Source organism: Gorilla gorilla, chromosome 5 (genome assembly GCF_029281585.2).
Source record: "Gorilla gorilla gorilla isolate KB3781 chromosome 5, NHGRI_mGorGor1-v2.1_pri, whole genome shotgun sequence".
Taxonomy (NCBI): domain Eukaryota; kingdom Metazoa; phylum Chordata; class Mammalia; order Primates; family Hominidae; genus Gorilla; species Gorilla gorilla.
In genome coordinates, this window is record NC_073229.2 from 117,843,504 (window position 1) to 117,869,690 (window position 26,187).

Here is a 26,187-nt window from a genome sequence, read left to right on the forward strand (position 1 = left end):
CTGCACTGTCAGCTTCCCTGGTTTTGAGGCTTTCAGACTTGGACTGAGGTACTACTGGCTTCTGTCTTCCCCAGCTTGCAGGGGACTCTATCACAGGACTTTGTCTTGTAATCTTGTAAGTCAATTCACCCTAATAAACTCCTTTTTTATATACATGTATCCTAATGGTTCTGTCCCTCAGGAGAACTGTGAGTAATATATTATTTATATTTAAGGTTGCAGTTTTGAGTGAGGCCCAGAGCAAGTGACGGCTACACAGCAGGCCTAGACTGCATTACAATTTTTTCTGGCATATGGATCTTAGGATGCAGCAGACCCAATGGTCCTGAATGGAACCGTGACAGATGCCTCCTCAGATTTCTGGCAAGTCCCAACAGGAGAATACCAGCACATTCCTCTTGAAATTCAGATTAAATGCATGCCCCTTTCTGCCATTTGAAAAGCTGCTCCTGGTGTATAACTGAGTCCTGGTAAATTCTAAATGCCTAAATATGGGAGACTAAGTGATTTTGGGTCCCAAGCTGACCAAACATGGAAAAAAGACAAAACACATACTGAGGGATAAAAGGAGGCAACTGATTATTTTATGTTTATTCTTCTAATTTAGTATTTTACTCTTTTGTATCCTGTTCTGTTCCTTGAGATGCTGAAAGTATCCCCTGGGCTCTCTTGGCCTGTAGTTTCTAGTTATATTTGACCAATGACAGGAAATGAAATGGAGGAGGAGAGTATGAGATTATTTATTAATTCCCTATATTTTCTCTCTGCTGAAACGAAGTTTAGCAGTGGTGATGGTACTCTTTCGAAGGCACAGTTGCTCTTCATATGGCCGCAGCTCTAATTTCATGTAACAGCATCTCCTTCTCACCCCTTCAGACTTAAAGCTATTGTTGACTTCCCCCGTTTCTATTCCTTGGAATCTTCATCATTCTCTTCCGTTGCTCTTAGCCATCCTTATACCTCTATAAATAGTTCCTTTATTCGATTCTCAACCATTACTACTTTTGGTATGCAGACAGTTCCCCTATCGCCTAGAATAAATGACAGAGCAGAAAGAAGACCATATCAGGTCACATATGTACTTTTTAGTAAGAGATAAATAAAATCTATCTCTTTTAAAGACACTGTCACTTTGGGGTTTTCTATTATAAGCAGTCAAACGTTATCCTCAATGCTGTAACACCTCACTTTGATAATTCCACCTTTCATTTGTTTGGAAAGTGCTTTTCGTCACGTCTTTTTTGTTGGCATTGTCCTAGCACCCATTGTGTCCCTTAGACACCTCTGCATCCTCTGAATGTCAATAGACTTGGTGCCTTTACCCCTCATTTTGAGTTAGAATCTCTAACTGTACCATTATCTTCCATCCATGTATCATCCTCTGTTCCTCATCTAAAATTTAGCAAACATGTCCTGAACTCAGTAGTTATCAATATATGCTATTGATAAGAATGGTACTTTCCCCATTTATTTAGGAAGAATCAAACTTCACAGCCTTCTAAGTAGAGAAGACTGCAGTGGTTTAAATATTTTCATTCTGAATTCTTGCCATAAGTGTATTTTATGAGAAGATTATTTTTCTCCGACTCTGCTTGGAAAGTCAGAAGCAAGCAACATGGAAGAATATCGCTTTGGAAGCAAAGTGGAAGAATATCATTGGCAGATGCTTTAGTAGAGAGCAACTGAGGGATATGGCAAAGTCCCAGTCCCTGCTTCATCTTCCTCTATGGTCATGTCGTGGGCCAAACTTTAGAGCCTGTCGCTCTCAAAGACCTACCTGGAAGGTGTAATCTGCCTGTCAACATCTGCTCACTCGACTCAAATGAAATGTCCTCTTATTTAGTCCCAACTATCCCTCCAATAGCTTCAGATAACAGTTATCAGCCTTTCACTGAGTAGTGATTTTGTATATGTGTGTGTGTGTGTCTGACTGGCACATATCTTATGAGATTAGAAGCACTAGAAGGGTCAAAACTTATCTTGGGTATTTTTGTCTCCTTAACAACTAGAACATGCCTGGCTCATAGCAGAAAGTCAAAGAAATAAATCCAAACAAATAATATATATTTGTTGAATATATTCAAGACCTCATTCAAAATCCTTCAATTCTTCATCACCTTCAAACCTGTCATAGTGTTTACTCCCTCTGTGATTCCATAGTAATTTATATATGATTCTCTTACAGCATTTTCATGTAATTTCATAATTATATATGTATTTCCCAGTAGCCTATGTAATTATCAAGCACAGTAACTATACAGCTGAATGTTTAAACCTCCAGCTTTGAATCACAACTCGGCTGCTACATAGCTACCTCATCTTAGTTAAGTTGCTTAACTTTTCTAAGATTGTTTCCTTGTTAATAAAATATATATAACTTATTTTTACACAAAGAAAAGATTTATTATGTACCTAACATCTAACAGGTGCAGCTATGGGCAATAGAGTTAAGAGAAAAAGGAAAAGTAAAAAAGAAAAGGGAAAGTATGGAGATGGGGAAGAAAGAAAAGGTGGACAAAGTGCTTGTCCTCACGGATTGTGCATTACAAATATGAATTTATTTATATTTTTCTATGTCCAATTCTATATCTCCAAGCAAACAATATGATTTCATATATTTATAAGTAGTCTGAAGAAAATAAAGCAAGATGAGGGCATAGAATTTGACAGAGATGGCAGAAAGTCCTGGCGTTTATTAGAGAAGCTGATTTAAGGATTGAAGTCCCCCAAATCATTAGGATTGTGCAAAAAATTCATAAAATTTTCTTCTTCTTGATACACGGTAGGATTGCACTTGCTATCTTCTTTGTATCTGGGTATGGCCTTCTCAGCCCATGAAAGTTGGAGAAAAGGGAGTTACGTGCAGAAGCTTTAACAACTAACTCAAGATTTGCCCCATCTTCTTCACCTGCAGAAATTATTTGGAAGCATTTATTGAGAAGCTCTGGTCTTTATGTTAACCCAAACTGGACAGCACACAATTTGAAGATTGTTTTAATACTGCGTAAGCTATCCTATCTTTACTGATACAAGCCTTATCACAGTGCCTGACCCCCAGAGACTGCTTGATAAATTCTTATTATCATTTTGCTGACATTATTATTATTATTGATTTTATTATAGTAATGTACATATTACCTATGTAGAAACATAGTAGAGGATAAATATCCTTCTCTTGAGTGAGTTTTAAGGCAGGAAAGTGCAAGTCTTTTGATCCCATCTTTAATTCAAATTACCTGTCAGAGGCAGCAGAGTGGCAACACTTAGATCCAAAGAGGAATCCCTAGTGGGAAAAATTGAACGTATGCTTTCATTGCTATATATTAATTGATTGGCACTGTAAAACTGGATACAAATATTTTTAAGCTATTTGGCTTGGAGACCTAATAAATCGAATTATTAATGCAGAAAACTTTAAAAAATCAAGTATATAAGTAAAAAATGATAACTCTTTGAAATACTATTAGGAATAGTAAAAGTTGTCACAAAATATCAATATAAACTAAGAAATTTTATTTTTAGGCACAGCTTAAATTATAGAAGAGATAATTAAGTAACTTAACTGGACAGAAATATCAGTTTTAACTGAAATGTAGCTCAGTTTCATTTAAACCTTTGCAAGGGAATCATAGGAAAAAATATAACACAACTTTCTCTGGTGGCAGAAATTGCTAACAGCATCACAGTAAATCTTGTGTGAAACATGTAAAAACAGATCTGGAGGGGTAGGGAAATGCAAAACACGTCAGAAGCAATTTTTCAGTGAATAAAATTAAATCAAAGGAGAAAGTAAATTTATTGGAACGTAAATATAAATGATAAAATGAGAACTACATTTTATAAAATAAGAACATGTTTCTTCAATAAGTATTTCAGTGGTATCTACAAAATCAAGTTCATAATTTTAAATTCTGTAAGTGGAATTCTAAATATCCTATTTCTGGTGCATACTAAAAACTAGTGAATTTGGAATATTATTTATTTTCTAGAGCTCACTATTTGCCACAACAATAGCCTCAGGGAAAGCTTAATTGAATTTGCATTATATGTTAGTAACAAATACAGTACAATCACAGTAGTAGCCTCGATAAGCTTGGCTTGAAATTGTGTGCTTTAATAGGCTTGATTTGAGAACATACAGGTAATACTTTTTCTATGCCATAAAAATAACCAGTGCAAATTCCTTGCTCCTAGAGCTGAAAAAGAAGACATTATTCAATTGACTAGGACACAGAGTTACTATCATTTTCTTGTTTGACATACTAACCTAAACAGAACAGATTTGTCAAATGTGTTCCAGTAAGAAAGAAAAACTACCTTTTGTTTCACTTTGAGATTTATTTCTTTACTCAGAGCTCATTGTACTGATTGTGTGCTATCAGCAGAAGTCTTAACCCAGAAGCCAAGTTTCCAACAAGCAGTTCAAGCAGTTTCTAGATACCACATGGTTTGGTTTGTGTTGGTACTAAAATAAAGCACATGGAAGTGGTATCATGTAGTATTTGCCTTTCTGTGTCTGGACTATTTCACTTACCATAATGTTCTCCAGTTTCATCCACATTGTTGCAAATGGCAGAATTTTTTAAATAGTTGAATAATATTTCATCGTATGTATTCATTAATCCATTGATGGACATTTAGGTGGTTTCCCTGTATTGGCTATTGTGAATAATCCTATTATGATCAGGGGTGTACAAATACCTCTTCAAGATCCAGATTTTGATTTCATGTTTCAAAAGAGGAATTACTGGAGTATATGGTAGGTCTACTTTATTTTTTTTTTGAGGAACCTCTATGCTGTTTTCCACAGTCATTGTACCATGTTCCCTCCTCTGGGAAAACTGAGAGGTATTAGTCAAAGGGTGCAAGGCTTCAGTTGTGCAATATGAGTAAGCCCAAGAGCTCTGCTCTACTGCATAGTGCCCATGTTTAATAATACTTTGCTTTATACTTGAAATTTTGCTAAAAGTGTAGATCTCATGTTAAGGAATCTTATCACAAAATAATAATAACAGTAATAAAGAGGTGAGAGAGAAACTTTTGAGGTGATAAATACATTTATGATATAGATTGTTGTGATAGTTTCACAGATTTATATTTATTGCCAGATTTATCAAGTTGTGTATATTAAATATATACATCTTTTTGTGTGTCAATCATATATCTCAATAAAGTGGTATAAAATATTAAAATAAAACACAAGCTCATACACAAACTAGCATATCAATAAAAATAACCTAATTCTTAATTTTGCATTAACAAACTTATTTTAATTATCTATATATCCATTTCACTTGATAAACAGCGTTTAGATTCCAAAAGTTAAATATAATATTTAAAGTAATAAATCATAAAAAATAACAATTTTTCATGTGGAGCTATGGATATATATCATATATTAAATCATGTGTGGTATGGGTATGTATATATGACTTAGATTTTATAATTTATATATTATATTGGAAATAATAGGAACAAAATTTGAACTAATTTAAATAGGATAAACATCGTTTTCTTTTGTTCTGAAGTGAAAATATAGATCAGACCCTTTTCTTCAGTTCACTGTGGTTGCTTCAAATGGCTTGAAGCTACTGAGTTAACAAAGTCAGACTCTCCTCAATTTTTTAATATATTAAAATAAAAGTCTCTTCCACTAAAACATGCACTAGAATTATCAAATCTTCACCAGCGAAGTTTAGTCATTAGATAGATGGATGGGTTTTTACTCCTCCTATCATTTTTAATTGTCATGGAATTACATTTATCCTCCCTAAACCAGTACAATGTATGCTTTTCTTGGTTCAGTTGAAAGGGATGCATCCAAGCAAAGATAAGTTATTCCTTTATCACCAAAACATTTATTAAATGTCTATATTTTTAGGGGGCAGTGCTGAGTGTTATAAATGGGAATTAATTAGGCTAAATTCCTGCCTGTATCTCTATTACAACAGAAGATAGACAACAACGATGCAGGAATTTTAAGGCCATTCATTCAACATGCGGGATGCGTTCAACATGGGGATGCAGACAGATAAGTTTTTACCATGAACATTTGCATCCTTGAGCACAGTGTACTGGGTGAAAAGGGTGATGCACACCATGTGATTAATTGCCACCCACCAAACATGGTAAGAAAGATCGCTGCCAAAATCCTATGACTTGACAGAGTGCTGTCCAAATGAAAGCATGATAAGAAGGGGTAGGCACAGTGGTTTTTTTTTTTTTTAATCATCCATATCCAATCTCAGAAATTACTAACAGAAAGGGATTTCCAGCTTGCATCTGCTTTATACATTTTAAAAATCCTTTATCTGCTGTGGGGAAAAATGTTAAATAGGGAATAAAGTAGTTATTGACAAACATCACAGAGAAGCACACGAGAGTAGTGGATACTTCTCATACTCATAGAGATTTAAGCACATGCTTAGAGAATTATACACATTTTATATATTACATATACTCAGCACACCAACATATTATTTACTTTACCTATACTCCCCATCTCTACATGGGAAGATCTTATTAATCTTACCACATCTCTATCTCAAACTCATTCCCTCTTCATCTTTTTCAGGACAATCAAATTAACATAAGTTGTGAATCATTTTGGTCTGGATAATTACAATAACCTCCTAGCCATATTTTTTTGATTTCCCATTATTGTATTTCATACAGTATTGCTTCTGAGCAAGAAACTCACTTCAAAACAAAAGAAGTGCAAGAATGGGCTCATGCTCATGGATTTCACTGATTTTACCATGTTCCCCACCAATCTGAAGCAGCTGGCTTGATAGAATGATGGAATGTTCTTTTGAAGACTGAATTACAGCACCAGCTAGGTAATAACACCTTTCAGGGCTGGAGCAAGATTCTCCAGAAGGCTCTGAATCAGTGTCATTATGTGGTACTCTTTCTCTGATAGCCAGGATATATAGGTCTAGGAGTCAAGGAGTGGAAATGGGAGTGGCATCACTCACAATTACCTTTGGTGACCCACTAGCAAAATTTTTGGTCCCTGTTTCTGCAGCTTTAATTTCTGTCAGCCTAGAGGTCTTAGTTCCACAGAAACAAATGCTTCTACCAGGAGACACAACAATGATTTCATTGTGTTGGATGTTAAGACTGCCACCTGGCCATTTTGGGTTCCTCATGCCTTTGAGTCAACAGGCAAGAAGGAAGTTGTGGTGTTGGCTGGGATTATTAATCCTGATGACGAAGGGGAAATTGAACTAATCCTCCTCAATAAAGGTAAGGAAGAGTATGTCTGAAATCCAGAAGATTCCTTAGTGTGTCTCCTAGTATTAACATACCCTATAATTAAAGTCAATGGAAAACTATGACAATCCAATTCTGGCAGAACTACAAATGGCCCAGACCTTTCAGGAATGAAGGGTTAAGTCACCCTATCAGGTAAAGAACCATCAACAGGTAAAGAAACAAAGTATATATATTTTTCTCCTTGTGGGGTAGAAAAAGAGACACCCCTTTGAACATGATTTTCTTTGAACATTCATTAAGTATCAGTATATTACAAGCCAAAAATTCCTTAGCCTTTATTTATTTCATTTGGCATCTAACCTCATTGTGACATAAATTATGGTTTGACAGAAGATCCAACCAAGTTATTGTACATTTTAGATAGGTATTTTAGGATAATGGTTCATAAAATAATCATTGGTATCAAGTACTCTGAGCTGAGCATTTAAAAATTCTTGGTACAAAAGTTCTAAGCAATCATATCCATTCTGCACCTTAGGGGAAGTAATCACAAATTATCTTTTGACAATGTCTATGTTAGTCAGTATTTTTATTTTCCTGCTATTCAGAAGACTGAATATTCATAGAAATAAATATTTGTGATTATTAGAACCAAATGCAAAATGAACCAATGTTGTTTCTACATTTTTATGTTGAAAATCAACCAGATTTAATTTTCACCCTACATGAGGTAGGAAAGAATACACAAATCAATTTTTCATTCTGAAATGAGACAAAGAGATTCTGGCATTTGTTAGGACTGTCTAAAAGGGAAAAAAAAACCTAGATATTTGCTTTAATGGGATAATACTGTGTTTTCATATGTACCACAAAGCTATTTCCATAGCTTTCAGTGGGGGCATATTGTTTTAATTTCTTCTATAGTGACTGCTATGATTTTGTCTTGGTTCATTCATATTAAGTTGCCAAATCCCTATTTGTGTACATGCACTTGCACTTATAAATATATGCCTGGGATCTGTTAGTGACCTTCCACTGACCAACTCTGCACAAATATCTCTTATCTGAACATTTAGAGCAAAGTTTGGTAAACAGGGCAAAATTCTGGAGGGAAGACATAAATCAAAACTAAAGTAATAAGTTCAAAGACTTGAACTCTTGCTATATATTGTTTTTCAATCTTGGGAGTCATTGAAATGATTACAGAGACCCAAACTATTTGAAATGCATGTCTAAAATCTAACCAGGATGCAACCACATTTGAGTAAAAGGCTATTAAAATGATGAAATCATTACATTGTATCCAAGGATAAAAGACATTGTAAATATTTAGTCTTTCGCAGTCACAAACCACTTAAATGAATGAATATAGTCTATTCAATGGTTTATGGTTCCAATAGCCACCAGGAAATGTCAAATTCACATGCTGTCCCAGAACACAAGATTTAGCTTTTGGATTTTTAATTTAGCTAAAAGATGTGTAAAAGCATACAATCATTCAGATCTCTATTGGCTCCACATCTGTGTAAAATTATATACAAACAATGTTTAAGCTAGCATTGGCAATCACATTGGCTAACGAATGTAATTAATTGTATTTTTTTAATTTTAATTTTTATTTATTTTTATTTTTTAGGGAGAAACAGAAATAATGAAGGATGAAAATTTGGAGAGGCACTGTTTTTAGTAATAGTCTTACATATGAGGTAAGGCTTAAAGTTGCCCAAATGGAATCTGGAAATAAAAATCCATCAGCCTTATGTCTAAAGTAAATCATAATTGTTCTGAAAATGATTAACACTGGGTGACAGCCAATGCTCCTTTGATAAAATAGTACTTAGTCTGATTCTACAATTGAGTAGACAGGAAATGGCTCACCTTTTGGTAATGAATTAACTCTTTCATACAGGGCTATAGTAATTCCAAAACATAGGTTACAAAAATGGCTCAGATGCCAGGAAATTAAACAGAGTTTCCCAGGATAGCAGACAATTGTTTGTTTGTTTTTTCTATTTCAGTCTCACATTCCTCTAAGTTTTGCTTTTTCTTCTTATGAGCATATTTGGCAAACCATGTACCTATTGTTCAAGGAGCTTCCTACAATTTCTTTGCTGATTTGACTGCATCAGAGTAGAAGTTAGTAAACAACAACATGACAGTACTATTCAGTGACTTTTTACTTTGCAAATTACACAAAATATTTTTAATAACTTTGTAATAAGGTGGGATCCAGGCAGATCAAATTCTCATAATTTGTCAAAGGTAGCCATTAAAATTGTAATAGTTTATTGGAATTTCTTGATTCCTGGAGTGCAAAAAACTATTAAGCTGAGTCTCTGTCATCATATAGTGTATTTAAATGCTTCTTTTAGACAATTCTTTGCATTCCACACCACACTTCCTATATGCAATATTGCCAAGCTCAGGCTCTTTCTTCCCATGGGCATAACTTAAATGCATCTAGAAAATGATGTGAACTGTAGAGTGCATATCATTTTAAACTGGAGAGAACAATAAAGCCTTGGAGACAGCACAGTGTGTGGTTGTAGTAGTCCAAGGTAAAAATGACTTAAGTATCAACGAGGGATTTGAATGCTAGACTAGTGTGGTTATTAATGGACAAATACTCTTTCCTCAATGAAGGAACTGCTTCTATTCCTTATGGTTATGGGAATAGGAAATGGAAAGAGACAACACTTTACTGGCAGACACATTACTGACCATGCAGAGGCAGCAAGAAAAATGAGCAGAGAAAGCTTCAGAGAAGAGAGTCCTGCCAAGCAGAATCATTGCTGCAAGAAGTACAGGATTCCTTGGACATGGTGGTGACTGGGTTGGATAACCACCTATCAGAGTAGAATGGATCAACCAAAGAAAGGGTTGTTGAATCAAATCATCCTAGACTGTCGAAATCACTGGGAAAGAAGCAAAGGCATCCTAATTCCTGTCATTTCTGAGTCATGGGTATTTGAGGGAGCCAACCTCTCACTTCACTTCGGATACACATTGACAGCGATTTGCTAGCCATAAATCTGGCATGGTCTTGAATTCAAATATTCATTCTGTAATCAGAAAATGTCTTGATGTTTTGCTTTCATAAGTATGGCTATGAAAATAATCTATTAATAAAATGCAGTTTTTAGACCAGTATAACTCTTCAAGACAGTGCCTAAAATAAGTAAAATGGTTAGGAGGTTTTTAAATTACAGATTTTAGCAAATATATTTAAGTTAGAAAAAACAAATATTAAACGTATGTTTTTAGATTTAATATTTAGCTTATTTCTCATCTCAACTTTGCTTACTTATAACAGTAACCAAATTTTATGAAAAAAAACATATTTGGAACTAGGTTCAATACAATCTAATGCATAAAAGACATGAAGGAGAAATAAATAGTGGAAGAACATAAATAAAAATAATTAAATAAGAAAGCAAGCCATGCTATTGCAGGCTGAATAATACCTAGAAATGGTCCCCCCTTAAAAAAGGATACTTTGTTTTTCCTCCTCTCTCTTTCATTATGATATAGGGAATCTAGAGCATAGTTTACTCTGGAAACAAAGACAAAATTAAAGGAGTCAGACAGAGGGAAAACCAGTACTCACCTCTGCTACTTTGAACTTGAGAGATAAGTGGAAAGTTTCTGAAAAAAGATGACTTTTATAGAACTGTGTTTTTGAGATGCTTAAAATTCTTTCACTAGTGATGCATTCTTCCACTTGTGATATATTATTAAACTCTAGAACAGAAATTTATCAAGGCTTTTTGGGTCTTCAAGAAACAATTTATATAAATGAAACTGCCCCTGGAAGGATCATAACATAATCAGCAGACACTTGGCCAGTTTTCTTTATAATAATGTTAGAAAATCTTTGCTTGCTGGTAAGAAAAAATAAGATAGTCTTCTAAGAAGCTGTGACTAAAGGAAATTAGGTACCTGAATTGGGAAGAAATGAAAATAGAAAGGTATCAGAGATGGGCTTTCCCTGGATCTATGCCTTTTCTGCAGTTTGCTTCACTCTACGTACAAAGGGGTCCAGCTCTAGCTGTTCTTCCCTAATGATATTATTGGCAGTCAGCTGAATGTCTGCACAGAGAATGTCACAGTCACGGCAGGATTTTTTCTGTATTGAAAAAGCAGAAACCAACTTCTTGGCACTCCATCAGAAGAGATGTGATTTCCTAACTAAAGCAGAATGCTCAATCAGAACAGTTTTTGGAACTTTTCCCTCTGCCATGGAACCTGGTGAATGGTTTGTGTTTTTCCAAAATTACTTGAAATTTAGCTGCTAGGAGGCTGTGCCGACCGTTCCAATTTTTCTTTCAATTTTGCATTTTATTGGATGCTTCCCTCAAGTCTTCCAGCGTAATTCAGTCATTAGTCAGAGCTGGAAGATTTATTATTTATTTTGACAGTCACCAGCCTATTTTGTCAAACCATACACATTACTGCTCCATTTGACAGGTGTTACTCTTAAAATCCTTCAGTTTATTTTCCCCCTTTGTGTGAGGCTTCTATGTCTACTGTCTTGTTTACTTTCCCAAAGGAAGCACAATATGTTTTCTGGTTGATAAAAGCTTGGTTTTGTTGCTACTTTTCAGTGACAGATTAAGCAGCCACTGGTCAAAAACTTTTTTCTTGATTTAATCTAAATTTTGGTGACGTGCTTACACTAGGAACCATTAGGAAATAAAATAAAACAAAAGAAAGAGTAGTGAATTCAGTGTAAGTAGAGGCAGAAAAACATTGCCATTTTACCTGCAATGTACATATTGCAGGGTATATCAAATTTAGAATTTCTTTACTCTAAAAGAGCTCTAAGGTTAATGTATATTACAAACTGTCATATAAGAAAATACAGGGAGCTATGATGACATAGAAGAGAGCACTACCCAGATTAGAAAAGTCAGGTAGGTCTTCCTGGAGAAGATGACAGCTAAATTGATTTGTAAAGATAAATAGTAATGCAGAGAAAAGGAGATGACAGGATGGGCATTCTATGTGGATGCCAATATAGGAAGGATGGTGAATTTGATTTGAATATATTGCTTATAACATATCACGAAAACATTTGTAGATATATATATGTATTTTTTTTCTGATGTTTGTGACTCATCTCTGTTACCCATTTTGTTATCTAACTTCCTTTTCTTCTTGAATGTTATCTCTTCAGGAAGCCTTCTCTGACCACCCAATGTAAATACTTCTCTACCACTTCCTTGGTAGCTCTCCATCTTTAAGCCTTGCTTCATGTTTTTCTTTTCTTTCCTTTTTTTTGTGTTTTTTGTTTGTTTGTTTGTTTGTTTCTTTTGAGATGGACTCTTGCTCTGTCACCAGGCTGGAGTGGTGCAGTGGCACGATCTCGGCTCACTGTGACCTCCTCTTCCCAGGGTCAAGCAATTCTCCTGCCTCAGCCTCCCGAGTAGCTGGGATTACAGGCGCATGCCACCATGCCCAGCTAATTTTTCTATTTTTAGTAGAGATGGGGTTTCACCATGTTGGTCAGGCTGGTCTCGATCTCGTGACCTCGTGATCCACCTGCCTCGGCCTCTCAAAGTGCTGGGATTACAGGCATGAGCCACCGTGCCTGGCCCTTTTCTTTCTTTTCTTTTCTTTTCTTTTCTTTTCTTTTCTTTATTTCCTTTTGAGACAGAGTCTTGCTCTGTGGCCAGGCTGGTGTGCAGTGGCATGATCTTGGCTCACTTTAACCTCCTACGTCTCCCAGGTTCAAGCGATTCTCCTGCCTCAGCCTCCCAAGTAGCTGGGACTACAGGCACATGCCACCACGCCCAGCTAATTTTTGTAGTTTTAGTAGAGACGTGGTTTCACCAAGTTGGCCAGGATGGTCTTGATCTCTTGATCTCGTGATCCGCCGCCTTGGCCTCCCAAGTGCTGGGATTACGAGCGTGAGCCACCGCCCCCAGCCTGCTTTATGTTTCTTATGGGAATGTTTCATTGTCAGGAAGGAAAACAAATATTTAATAAATTAATTGTTGTTAGTCCCCTTCTGTTTCTTAGCTATACTGTGCAACACACTACTTTAATACTCAGTGGCTTAAAATGCAACCAGCTTATTAGTCATGATTCTGTTTTCCAAGAATGAGAGCAAGGCTTGTCAGGGATGGCTCATCTGTGCTCTGTGATCTTGGCTGCATTCACTCATTCAGGTGATAGTTGGGGTAGAGGATCAAAGGTGACCTTACTCACATGTCAGGAACCATGGTGCTGGGCTGCTGCTGGGGTCCTTTTATTCACATGGCCACTTTCTCCAAGTGGATAGCCTAGACTTCTTTTCTAGAAGCCTTAGGATAGCAAAAGAATGAAATAATCAGCGGCTGTGTCTCTTAAAGTCTAGGCCCTGAACAAGCACAATTTCACTTCCACCACATGGTTAAATCAAATCTAAAGTCAATCCAGATTGAAGGAGAAGATAAATAAATTCCATTTTTTTTTTTAACATGAGGAGTAGCATGTACCTACAGGCAAGGGAGGGATTGTTACAGACATTTTTGCTAGCTATTCCCCATACTCTCTAGAATTCAAACTGCTCAAGGACATAATCTAGTTGTTTGGAATCAAGAATATAGTTGCTCTTTTATTGACTTTTCATCATGTCCACATTGAAGGACAATTAAGTACCATATTCACATCTCCAGTCCTGATTTATTTTTTACTGTGACAGGTTCTTGCTCTGTCTCTCAGGCTGGAGTGCAGTGGCACAATCGTGACTCACTGCAACTTCAACCTCCTGGGCTCAAGCCATCCTTCACCACAACCTCCCAAGAAGCTGGGAAGCTGAGAGGGAATACAGGCGTGTGCCACCATACTTGGCTAATTTAAATTCTTTTTTTTTTTTTTTTTTTTTTTTTTTTTTTTTTTTTTTAGAGAGACAGGGTCTCACTGTGTTGCCTAGGCTGGTCTCAAATTCTTGGGTTCAAGTGATTCTCCCACCTTGGCCTCTCAAAGTACTGGAACTACAGGCATGAGCCACCATGGTTGGCCCTCAATATATTTTTAAACTAGAATTTAAAAAAATGGTCTCTGTTTATTGGACATTTATATTTATATGCCCTAGCATTGCTTCAGAAACAATAATATAACAATAAATTCATCTTTCCTCCCATTTTATTTTTTTCTCCCAATTTTTCTACTCTGTAAACGGTATTCTTTCAGACTTTTATCATCACCAAGGATTTAAAATGTGAAGTTACTTTTCTCTCTCTCTCTGTCTCTTGTTTTTGCAATCAGATGGACCCAAAATCATATTTGAAAATTGGTTCTACTATGTACTGACAATGTGGAATTGAGCAAATCACTTAACCTTTCTGATCCTGTTTATTCTTCATTTAAAATTGATATGATATCCTCATCTCAGGGTTGTTCCAGAAATTAGTTAAAAGAAAACTTTGTAGACAGCCTGAATAAGATATTAAGCGCTCACTAAATGTAAATTTCCAACTTTAGAAAGTTTTTTTCTAGTGATTATGTTATCCATGTGCTATTATTAACATTTTATGTATATACTATGTTTTTACAACAAAAGAGTAAACTCCTTGAAGACAATGACTCCAGAATTCTTAGGGTAGGGTCCTACATACTTAGAATTTGGAGCATGATAAACTCTGTCAAATGAGTCACACTAACATCAATTAAAAAGCATGAACACCATTTTATGGGGGAGAGTAAACATAAACTCACTGCTTTGTTGAAAATTAGGCAATGTATATTGTCATTTTTATCGTTGTTAGTTTGCATTCTACATTATGCTGTGTTCTCTATAAAGCAAACTCTGTTTTAAAAGAAAAGTCCATAAGAAAATAAGAGGCCTGGTGTGAAGGGAACTACTGATTTTGACAGTCAGAGGAGAGTTTTTAAGACCTACTACCAGATGTTGAAGTGATTTTGGTAATCACATCCCTTTTAGTTTTGCATGAAGATCTTTATACCTCCTTTTTAAAAGTTCAATAATATCGCAGCAATACATTTTTTAAGCAAATATATTTTAGAGACCAAATGTTTTTTTCCCTCTGAAATATGATTATTTCAATTACTAGTAGCAACAATTAATCACTGACTGATTCATCAGCCTGCAGCTGGGATTATAGAGCTGACTTCCTTTTTTTATTCCTGTTCTACTCTGCTCAGCAGGGATTGAGTGATAGCAAACTAATAACCTTTCCCTACCCTTACTACTTTTTCTTAATACTATCAAAGAAGAAAATTTTAAATATTTTCCCAAAGTTCATTTTTACCCCACACAACTCATTTTTGTTAAGCTTTACTAAGATATACTTGACAAATATTTTATATATGTATATAACAATGTAATGTTTTGATATACATATACATTATCAAATAATTTCCATAATCAAGCTAATTAACATATCCATCTACTTATGATTTAGTGAATTTCAAGTATACATTACTATTAACCTTAGTCATCATGCTGTACATTAGGATCCAGAAATCATTTATCTTATCATTGCAATTGTATACTTTTTGTAACTGTATATCCCCATTATCCCCATTTCCCCCACCTCAATCACCATTTTGCAATTATATATCCCCAACATATTCCCATTTCCCCCACCTGAATCCCTGGTACCCAACCTTCTACTCTGTTTTTATAAGTTCAACTTTTTTAGATTCCACATATAAGTGAAATCATGCAGTATTTGTTTTTCTGTGTCTAACGTATTTCACTTAGCATAATGTCTTCCAGGTTCATCCATGTTGTTGCAAATGACAGAATTTCTTTCTCTTTTAATGCTAAGTAATATTTCATTGTATGTATATATTTTGTACATATACACACACACACTAAAATGTCTTCATTCATTAATTGATGGACACTTAGGTCATTATCATATCTTGGCTATTGTAAACAATGCTGCAAGAAACATGAGCATGCAGAGATCTCTTTCAGATAGTGATTTTATTTCCTCTGAGTATATGCACAGAATTGTTGGGTCATGTGGTATTTCTACTTTTATTTTTTTGAAAAACCTCCATACTGTTTTGCATAATGTTTTTACTAGTGTATATTCCTCTCAATAATATATGAGTTTCCTTTTCTCCACATTCTCACTATACTTATCTTTTGACTTTTCAGTAATAGCCATTGGCAGTGGAGCAAGATGGTGGAACAGAAGCTTACAACCTTTATCTCCCTGTAGGAACACAAAATTCTTAACAACTATCTAAACAGTACAGTCACAAGAACTAAAAATCAGGTAGGCCATCACAGTACTTTGTTTTAACTTGACATTGCTGAAAGAGAGGTATTGAAGAGGGTAGGAGAGACAGTCTTAAATTGCCAACATCATGCCTTCCCCATCTCCTTGAATGGTCCTGTGGGGCCAAAAGAGTCTGTCTCCTTTAGTAAGAAAGAGGGCAGTGATTGGGGGACTTTACACTGAACTTCACACTGCCCTGTCACAGCAGAGAGAAAAGACATGCTGGGCTTAGCCAGTTCCCAGGTATGAAAAGAGCCCTAGACTGGCCCTAGACAGAGGGGAATTCCCCATTCTAGTGGTTGAAACATGAGTGTATTGGCAAGCCTTGCGAATGGAGGCCAAAGTTCTCTGGTGTCCTAGGTAAACCAGAAAGGCAGTGTAGGAAACAAGGACTGCAATTCCTAGGAAAATCCTAGTTCAGGGTTGGGCTCAGAGCCAGAGGACTAGGGTGGCACATGATCTAGTAAAACAACAGCTGGGGCAGCCAAAGGAATACTTGTGACACCCTTTCCCCAAATCCAGGCAGCACAACTGACAGCAATGAAAGTGACTCTTTCCTTCTGCTTGAGGAGAGGACAGTAAAGAGTAGAGAGGACTTTGCCTTGCATCTTGCATACCAGCTCAGCCACAATAGAATAGGGCACTGGGCAGAGTTGTGAGGTCCCCATTCCAGACTCTAGATCCCAGACAACATTTCTAGACACACCCCAAACCAAAAGGGAATCTGCTGCCTTGAAGAGTAGGACCCAGTCCTGGCAGGATTCATCACCTACTGATTAAAGACCCCTTTAATCAGTAGGTCCTGAACAACCAGCAGGGATACCCAGGTAGTATACAATGGGCCTTGGGCTGTGAGACATGTTGGCTTCAGGTGGGACACACCACATTCCTAGCTGTTGTGGCTGCAGTGAAAGATTCCTTCTGTTTGATAAAAGCAGAGGGAAAAGTCAAGGGGTCTTGTCTTGCACCTTAGCCACAGTGGGATAGAGCAACAAGCAGGCTCTTGGGGTCCCTAAGTCCAGGCTTAGACTCTCAGCCAGGTTTGTGAACCTTCCCTGGGCGAGAAGGCTAAGTCCCAGGCCTGGTAGCATTCACCACAAGCTGACTGAAGAGCCCTTAGGACTTTAAGTGAGCATCGACAGTGACCTGGCAGAATCGCCTATGGGCCAGTGTTGGCAGTGGCCACAGAGAAAGGCTCCTCTGCCTGTGGAAAGGGGAGGGAAGAGCAGCATAGTCTTTGCATTGTGGTTTGAGTGTCAGCTGCAGTAGAATAGAACATTAAGTAAATTTCTAAGATTTTTGACTTCAAACCCTGGCTCCCAGACAGAATCTCTGGACCCACCTGGGACCTGAGGAAACTCACTGCCCAGAAAGGAAGGACAGAAATGAGGCTGGCTTCACCACTTGCCAATTGTAGAGCCCTAGATTCCTGACTGAACATAGGTGGTAGTCAGGTAGAGTTTACAGTGGGCCTTCAGTGAGATTGAGTGCTGTGTTGGCTTCGGGTCTGACCCAGTCTAGTCTCAGCGGTGGTGAACACAGAGGTGCTTGCATCACCACAACCCAGTTTCAGGTGGCTCACCATACACACACACAGACTTTGTTTGGGAGAAAGTAAGTTAAGAGAACAAGAGTCTCTGCCTGGTAATCCAGAGAATTCTTCTAAATCTTATCCAAAAACTATCAAGGAAGTACCTCTACTAGTCTGCAGGAACCACAGCATTGTTGGACTTGGGGACCAAATCCTTTCAAATACTTGGAAAATCTTCCCAAGAAGGACAAGCACAAACAAGCCTAGATTGCAAAAACTACAATAAATATCTAACTCTTTAATGGCCGGACACCAACAAACATCTGTAAGCAACAAGACCATCCAGGAGAATATGACCACAACAGATGAACAAATTAAGGTACCAGGGTCAATTCTGGAGAAACAGGATTTTTCTGAACTCCTGGAGGTCACAGAGATATGTGACCATTCAGGCAGAGGATTTAAAATAGCTGTTTTAAGGAAAATCAAAGAAGTTCAAGATAACCCAGAGAAGGAATTCACAATTCTATGAGATAAATTTAACAAATAAATTGAAATAATTAAAAAGAAGTAAAAATTCTGGAGTTGAAAAATGCAGTTGACATATTGAAGAATGTCAGTTGTCAGAGCCTCTCAATAGCAGGAGAAAGAATTAATGAGCTTAAAGACAGGCTATTTAAGACACAATCAGAATAGACAAAAGAAAAAAGAACAAAAAGCAATGAAGAAGGCCTACGACGTCTAGAAAATAGCCTCAAAAGGGCAAATCTAAAACTTATTGGCCTTAAAGAGGAGGTGGAGAAAGCGATAGAGGTAGAAAGTTTATTCAAAAGAATAATATCTTTTTTAAGAAAGCCTGTTATGTCTGTAGTCTGAAACTCTAGATAATTGCATTCTTAAAAAACACACATTCATAACAATTGTACAATGTAACTTTCTATTTCATTCTAAAGCTTAAAAGCCAGAAGACGTATTTCTCAAATTTTCAAATGACATTCCAAAATTATATAGTCTTTGCATATTTTATCTCATTTGACAATAAAAGAGCAACAAAAGTAAAAAAAAGAAAACAATATATCATCAGAAAACTTCCCAAACCTAGAGAAAGATATCAACATTCAAATACAAGAAGGTTATAGAACACCAACCAGATTTTAACCAAAGAAGACTACCTCAAGGCATTTAAAAATCAAACTCCTGAAGGTCAAGCATGAAGAAAGGGTCTTAAAAGCAGCAACAAAAAAGAAACAAATAACATACAATGGAGCTCCAATACATCTGGCATCAGACTTTTCAGTAGAAACTTTACAGACCAGAAGATAGTGGCATGACATATTTAGTGTACTGAGTTCAAACAAACAAACAGAAACTTTTATCCTAGAATAGCATATCTGGGGAAATGTCCTTTAAACATGAAGGAGAAATAAAGACCTTCCCAGACAAACCAAACCTGAGGGATTTCATCAACACAAGACCTGTCCTGCAAGAAAAGCTACACGGAATTATTCAATCTGAAAGAAAATAATGTTAATGAGCAAGATGAAATCATCTGAAGCTATAAAATAGTCAAAGGATCATTAGTGGCTACTATGAGCACCTATATGCCAAAAAATTGGAAAATTTAGAGGAAATTGAACCATGAAGAAATCCACAACCCGAAGAGACCAATAATAAATAATGATATTGAAGTCATAATAAAAAGTCTCCCAGTAAAGAAAAAGGACCTGATGGCTTCACTGCTGCATTCTACCAAACATGTAAAGAGGAACTGATGCTGACTCTACTCAAGCTATTCCAATAAATAGAGGAGGAGGGAACACTTCTAAACTCATTCTATGAGACCAGTATTACCTTGACACCAAAACCAGACAAAGACACATCATAAAAAGAAAACCACAGGTCAATATCTCAGATGAATATTGATGCAAAAATTCCAAATGAAATACTAATAAACAACATTAAGCAATACATTAAAAAAATAATTATGCTCAACTAGGATTTATCCCAGAGATGCAAGAACAGTTCAACATATGCAAATCAATCAGTGTGATACTTCATATCAACAAAATGAAGAAGAAAAACCACATGATCATTTCAATTGATGCTGAAAAGCATTTGATTAATTTAACATTTCTTCGTTATAAAAACCCTCAAAAACTGGTTATAGAAGGAGCTCATCTCAATATAATAAAAATCGTATGTGACAAACCCACAGCTAGTATCATACTGAATGGTGAAAAACTGAAAGCCTTTCCTTTAAGATCTGGGACATGACAAAAATGCTCACTTTCACCACTGTTATTTGACATAGTACTAGAAATCCTAGCTAGAGGAATCTGACAAGGGAAGGAAATAAATGGCATCCAAATTGGAAAGGAAGAAGTTGAATTATCCTTGTTTGCAGGTGATATAATCTTATATTTGGAAAAACCTAAAGACTGCAGCAAAAAACTATTCAAACTGATAAACAAATTCAGTAAGGTTGTAGGATCAAAATCAACATACAAAATCCAGTAATATTTCTATATGCCAAGAGTGAATTGTCTGAAAAAGAAATAAGGAAGTAAGCCCATTTACAAAAGCCACAAATAAAATTAAATACCTCATAATTAACTTGACCAAAGTGAAAGATTTCTACAAAGAAAACTATAAAACACTGATAAAACTAATTGAAGAGGACCTCCAAAATGGAAAGATATTCCAGGTTCATGAATTGGAAGAAGCAATATTGTTATAAATTCCATACCACCTAAAGCAAAGTACATATTCAAGGCAATCCCTATCAAAATATCAATGACGTTATTCACAGAAATAGAAAAACAATCCTAAATTTTATATGAAACCCCCAAATACCCAGAATAATGAAAGCTATCCTGTGCAAAAAAAAAAAAAAAAAAAAAATCATAACTGGAAGAATCACATTACCTGACTTCAAATTGTACTACAGAGCTACAGTAATGAAAACAGCATGGCTCTTGCATAAAAACAGACAAAGACCAATGAAACAAAATAGAGAACTCAGAAACAAATCCACACACCTACAGTGCACTCATTTTGACAAAAGTTCAAGAATATATATTGGGGAAAAGACAGTGTCTTCAATGAATGCTATGAGGAAAGCTGTATATGCATATGCAGAAGAATGAAGTAGATCCTTATCTCTCACCATATACAATAATCAAATCAAAATGGATTAAACACTTAAATGTAAGATATCAAACTATGAAACTGCTACAAGGAAACCTTGGGGAAACTCTTCAGGACCTTGGTCTAGGCAAAAATTTCTTCAGTAATACCCCATAAGCACAGGAAACCAAAGCAAAAATGAACAAATAGGATTACATCAAGTTAAAAAGCTGCTCCACAGCAAAGGAAACAGTCAAAAAAGTGAAGAGATAATCCACAGAAAGGGAGAAAATTTTTGCAAACTATGCATCTGACAAGGGATTAATAACCAGAATGTATAAGGAGTTCAGATAGCTCTATGGGAAAAAAATCTAATAATCCAGTGGAAAAAGAAAACTGGCAAAATATTTGAATAGACAGTTCTCGAAAGAAGATATGCAAATGGCAAGTAGGCATATGAAAAGGTGCTTAACATCATTGACTATCAGTGAAATGCAAATCAAAACTACAATGAGATAGCATCTTACCCCAGTTAAATGGCTTATATCCAGAAGACAGGCAATAACAAATGCTGAAGAGGATGTGGAGAAAAGGGAACCATCCTACATTGTTGGTTAGAATGTAAATTAGAACAACCACTAAAGAGAACAGTTTTTGAGGTTCCTCAAAAAACTAAAAATAGAGCTACCATAAGATCTAGCCATCTCACTACTGGGTATAGACACAAAGGAGAGGAAATCATTATATCAAAGAGATAATCTGCGCTCTTAGGTTTGTTGCAGCACTGTTCACAACAGCCAAAACTTAGAAGGAAGCTAAGTGTCCCTCAGCAGATGAATGAATAAAGAAAATGTAGTACTTATGCACAGTGGAGTACTATCCAGTCATAAAAAAGAATGAGATCATGTCACTGACAATAACATGGATGGAATTGGAGTTCATTATATTCATTAAGTGAATTAAGCCAGGTACAGATCCCACCTGTTTGTGGGATCTAAAACTGAAAACAATTGAACTCATGGATATAGAGAACAGAAATATGGCTACCAGAAGCTGAAAAGGGTGATGGAGTGGTGGTGGGGATATGGGAATGGTTCATGGGTACAAAAAATAAAGAATAAATAGGACCTAGTTTTTGATAGCACAACAAGGCAATTATAATTTAATTGTGCATTTTAAAATAAGTTGAAAAGTATACTTAGGTTGTAACACAAAGGATGAATGCTTGAGGTAATAGATACCCAATTTGCCACCATGTGATTATTACCCATTGCATTTCTATACCAAAATATCTCATGTACCCTATAAATATATGCACCATTAGAGTGAGGGCTCTCAATTAAATATTCCATAGATTTGTAAACTATCCACAAATGTCAAAGAACAATTTTTGTCATGAGAAATTTTCTATATCTTATATCAGTTTCTCTAAAATATTAAAATAAATGTCCTTAGTGGGAACCAGAATCTTTCTTAAGGACAGTACTGAATTATTTACTATATAATCACATTAATTTACTCACTTAATAATTTTAAAGTCCAGCATCAATTGGAAATGATAGCTATAAGATCTTTAGACTAAATTTTTTTCACTCTTTACAAAGTAACTGAAATCATAATTAGTAGACATTAGTAATATTATACTTGTCAAGAACTTAGAAGGGTCTGAGATTTTACCCTATGCACGTGACAACTTAGCTTGCCACAGTTTTATGTGTGGTGGCAAAAGACACGAGATTTCTGGGCCAGAAACAACAGACCTTATTACTAATAGCAATAGCAGTAGTCAGAATATCAGCATTTATTTTTGTGCTCCACAGGATAAAGCTAAGTGAGCTGAATGCCTGCATACACACAGTGGTTTACATTATAGGGGAGGAAGTCTGAACTTAGGGAAATCAAATCTTTAATGATGGGCAGTAATCTGCCAGATCTTTGCCCTCCCCAAAAAACACTATCTTTGTCATACTGAACAACAAACAAAACCTGTCTTTTACTTTGTAGGGGGAGATTATCATTACCTTCCATGTCTTTTGGTGTACAAACTCCCTTGAAATGATACTCCAGAACAATGGCTATTACCTCTGTTCTCTAGATGTGCTGACACCTGAGAGACACATACAGAATTGTTTTTTGGCAATATTGTCTTCTTTACTCAAAGCTATCTTGAGTTTCAGCAAATTTTTCTATGAGTACACTAGTCTGACAGCCACACTAATTAATGTGACTGATAGAGGTTGGAACTAAATGTGTTCATTTTTTTCTCATATAGCGTTTAATTAAGGTTACTATCATCAAGAATCTGAGCAGCATTATGAGGCAATCTGTAGTATTAACATCAACTGTGCTCCTCAGGGTCCCAGACTCAACCAGCTGACAAAATCTCATAAACCATTTGATCTACTTTAGAAATCCAGGTGTCACTCTCCTTAACTTTCCATATTGACCTTCCCACTTGGCCCAAGGCACTAATCCAGGTACAACAGGATGTGTTAGAGAAAAAGAAAACTCTACTTTGGCCTGCAAAGAGAAAATCGAGGGCAAAAATTATCAATAGCAGGCATGCTCACTGAGTTAAGACTAAACCAAATATACCCCAGGACCAAGGTGGTGCCTTTGATCACTTTAACTAATATCAAAGACAAATTTTATATTACCTTTTTAAATTAAGTGATTCCTATTGCAGGAAAACCTGCCTACTGGGTGGGTATAAATAGCAAGTCAGCTTTCCTGGGAAGCACCCCTAAGTAACCAAGTATAGCTCATTTTGTAGAGAGAGGGCAGTCATTTAAGGGCTATGTGATCTACTGGGGTGTTTCTTTAAACGCTTGAAGGTATGCTATGGCCACTTTTAAGGTGACAATCACCATTTTGGGAGGAGAGACAAAAGGAATGCTTGGCTTTTACAAAAGAAATACAGTCCCAAGAGTACATGTGGCACCCCTAAAAATAAAGTACTGTTTACAGTTATTCAGACCATCAAAGTGGGATCTACATCATCCAGGAGACAGGTTGACGTTGCTCTAATATGGCCTCCTGGCCAGCTGGCACTGCTTGGTTTCTCAATTCGGTTTGAATAACTGGATATCTTTAATGTTTTTGAAGGTAAGATCGTAGGCAGTTGGTCTACTCAGTTCTGTATTTTCTCACTATCATCCAGATGGCTTTCTCTACTTCACAAAATGACTAAGCTATTGCAGTGGGAATGGGGTGAAGCAGATAACTAGAATTATTGATAGAAATTTTGCTGGAAAGTATTGGGACTAGGGCCATCACTTGTTCTTTTGATAGATTTTTTGGTAAGGATAAAAGAAATGGCAATTAATTTGTCATCAGGGCTGCCTAGTGGAAGATTACCAAGAGGCATTACAGACACAGAAATCAATTAAATTTAAGTGTGTGTTACAGTTTAGGAGAGCCACTAAAGGTAATTTTTCTTGGGGAAGTCTCCAGGGGTAGTCAGGAAGAAAAAAATAATAATTGTTAATGTCACTACCTCATCCATGGCTTCTGGGGTCTAAGATTTTCCTGCTCTAGGAAAATGCCAAAGTTGTTACTGTTTCCCTGCCACCATAAAAGATCTGTGTCCTTTTTTAATCTTCATAAAGAATCTAGGTGGTTGAATAAGAATTGTTTGAATCCCTTAGGCATCCTTTTGCCCAGGGAGCCACGCAGAGTGCATACAAATCAGTCCAACTTGGGATTGCTATTGGGAGAAAGTAACAAGTATCATGCCCAGTAACAATCAGAGCAGAATCTCAAACTTTCAAAATATGATTACATGACCTCTTATATTTTTCATACTGATCATTATGGAGGGAGTAACTGAAAAGGAATGACGTTTCTAGGTAGAGCTACACTCAGTAGCCAAACTGCTTTATTAAAGTGTGTGGATAAGGAAGAGTTGAGGAAGGTATGGTCAGATATCTTTTTGAGTTGATTTTTGAGAAGGTTATTCCAATGTTCTCCAATACCAGAGTCCTGTGAATGTTAGGGAATGTAGGAGGTCCATTGTATAACTTGAATATTAGCCCATTGTTGTATACATTTTTGACAAAAAAAGTGCTAGCATCAGTCTCTAAATTGTCAAGACATCTGAAAATATGACATAGACCAGTTACAAGAGCCACTGTTGTGTGTGGACTTTGCTGATCAGGCATGGAACGAGCATTATAATCTGAAAAAAAAAATCACCAGCTATGAGGCCCTGCTGATACCCTTGAGAGAAGACAACATTCTGGTCTAGTTAATGTGCCATAGCAGGGGAGTGGAATGCCCAGTGTGATGTGGTCTCTCCTACCATGAAACAAACACATTAACTTCTGGCAAGATTTATATGCCTGCTATACAGTGAAAGACTGTGCATCATAAACTTAGGGTCTTTTACTTGGCTTGATCTATAACAATGAATGTGTTGCCATGTCTTGTATGAGAATGGATCTAGACAGCAATGGTGGAAATCTGAGCAATGCAGGCTCAATTAGCAGACTGACTTCACCTGGTTTCATCAGGGAACAAATCCTCATTATGCATAGCTCTATGAGTGACCCAGATGGTTCAATCAGCAGGGTAATTTGTTACCACAGTTTGTGGTCCTAAAGAGAGGCTTCTCAAGTCTGTCAGTCTACAGTTTACCAGGTAGGAGAATAAGTAGTTTAGACAATTAGCAAAAGCTCAAGAGACAGCAAACATAAAATAAGGTTCATCAAAAGGAATATTATCCTACTGAATTGAAGAACAATGTCCATGTTCAGTCTGAATAGTTGGTATTGCAAAGAGCTGTAGCAGTCCAGTGGACACCATCAGGTTCCTGCTGAGATGAGCCTTCAGTGAATCAGGCCCAGGCATTTAGGGCAACCTCTGTGAAGCAAGGACCCCATTATGACAGCACTTTGCTTCAGCTGGCAGAGTGAAGGATAAAGACTTCCTCAAAGACATAGTAACCTCTTTTGAAAATGAAAGGCAAAGATGCCACTGGGTCCAAACCAATAGCATTCTTGAATGTATTACTTTTATCAGACAAATGAGGCTTGTCGAACCCTTCCTTCATGGATCAGGTATTTAGTTTTGACT

The 26,187-nt window shown here is 36.4% G+C and overlaps 1 long non-coding RNA gene across 2 annotated transcripts; it reads right to left on the bottom strand.

Moving 5' to 3' along the window:
- Nucleotides 1–820: 820 nt before the first annotated feature.
- On the bottom strand, nucleotides 821–25,934 carry LOC129534342 (uncharacterized). Of its 2 annotated transcripts, none has more exons than XR_008680896.2 (3): nucleotides 25,841–25,934; nucleotides 13,429–13,523; nucleotides 821–1,031 (listed from the first exon to the last, which is right to left on the bottom strand). It is a non-coding gene; the product is annotated as an uncharacterized lncRNA (long non-coding RNA). The 2 variants fall into 2 exon arrangements; XR_008680895.2 differs by lacking the exon at nucleotides 25,841–25,934 and adding an exon at nucleotides 23,136–23,216.
- Nucleotides 25,935–26,187: the final 253 nt, after the last annotated feature.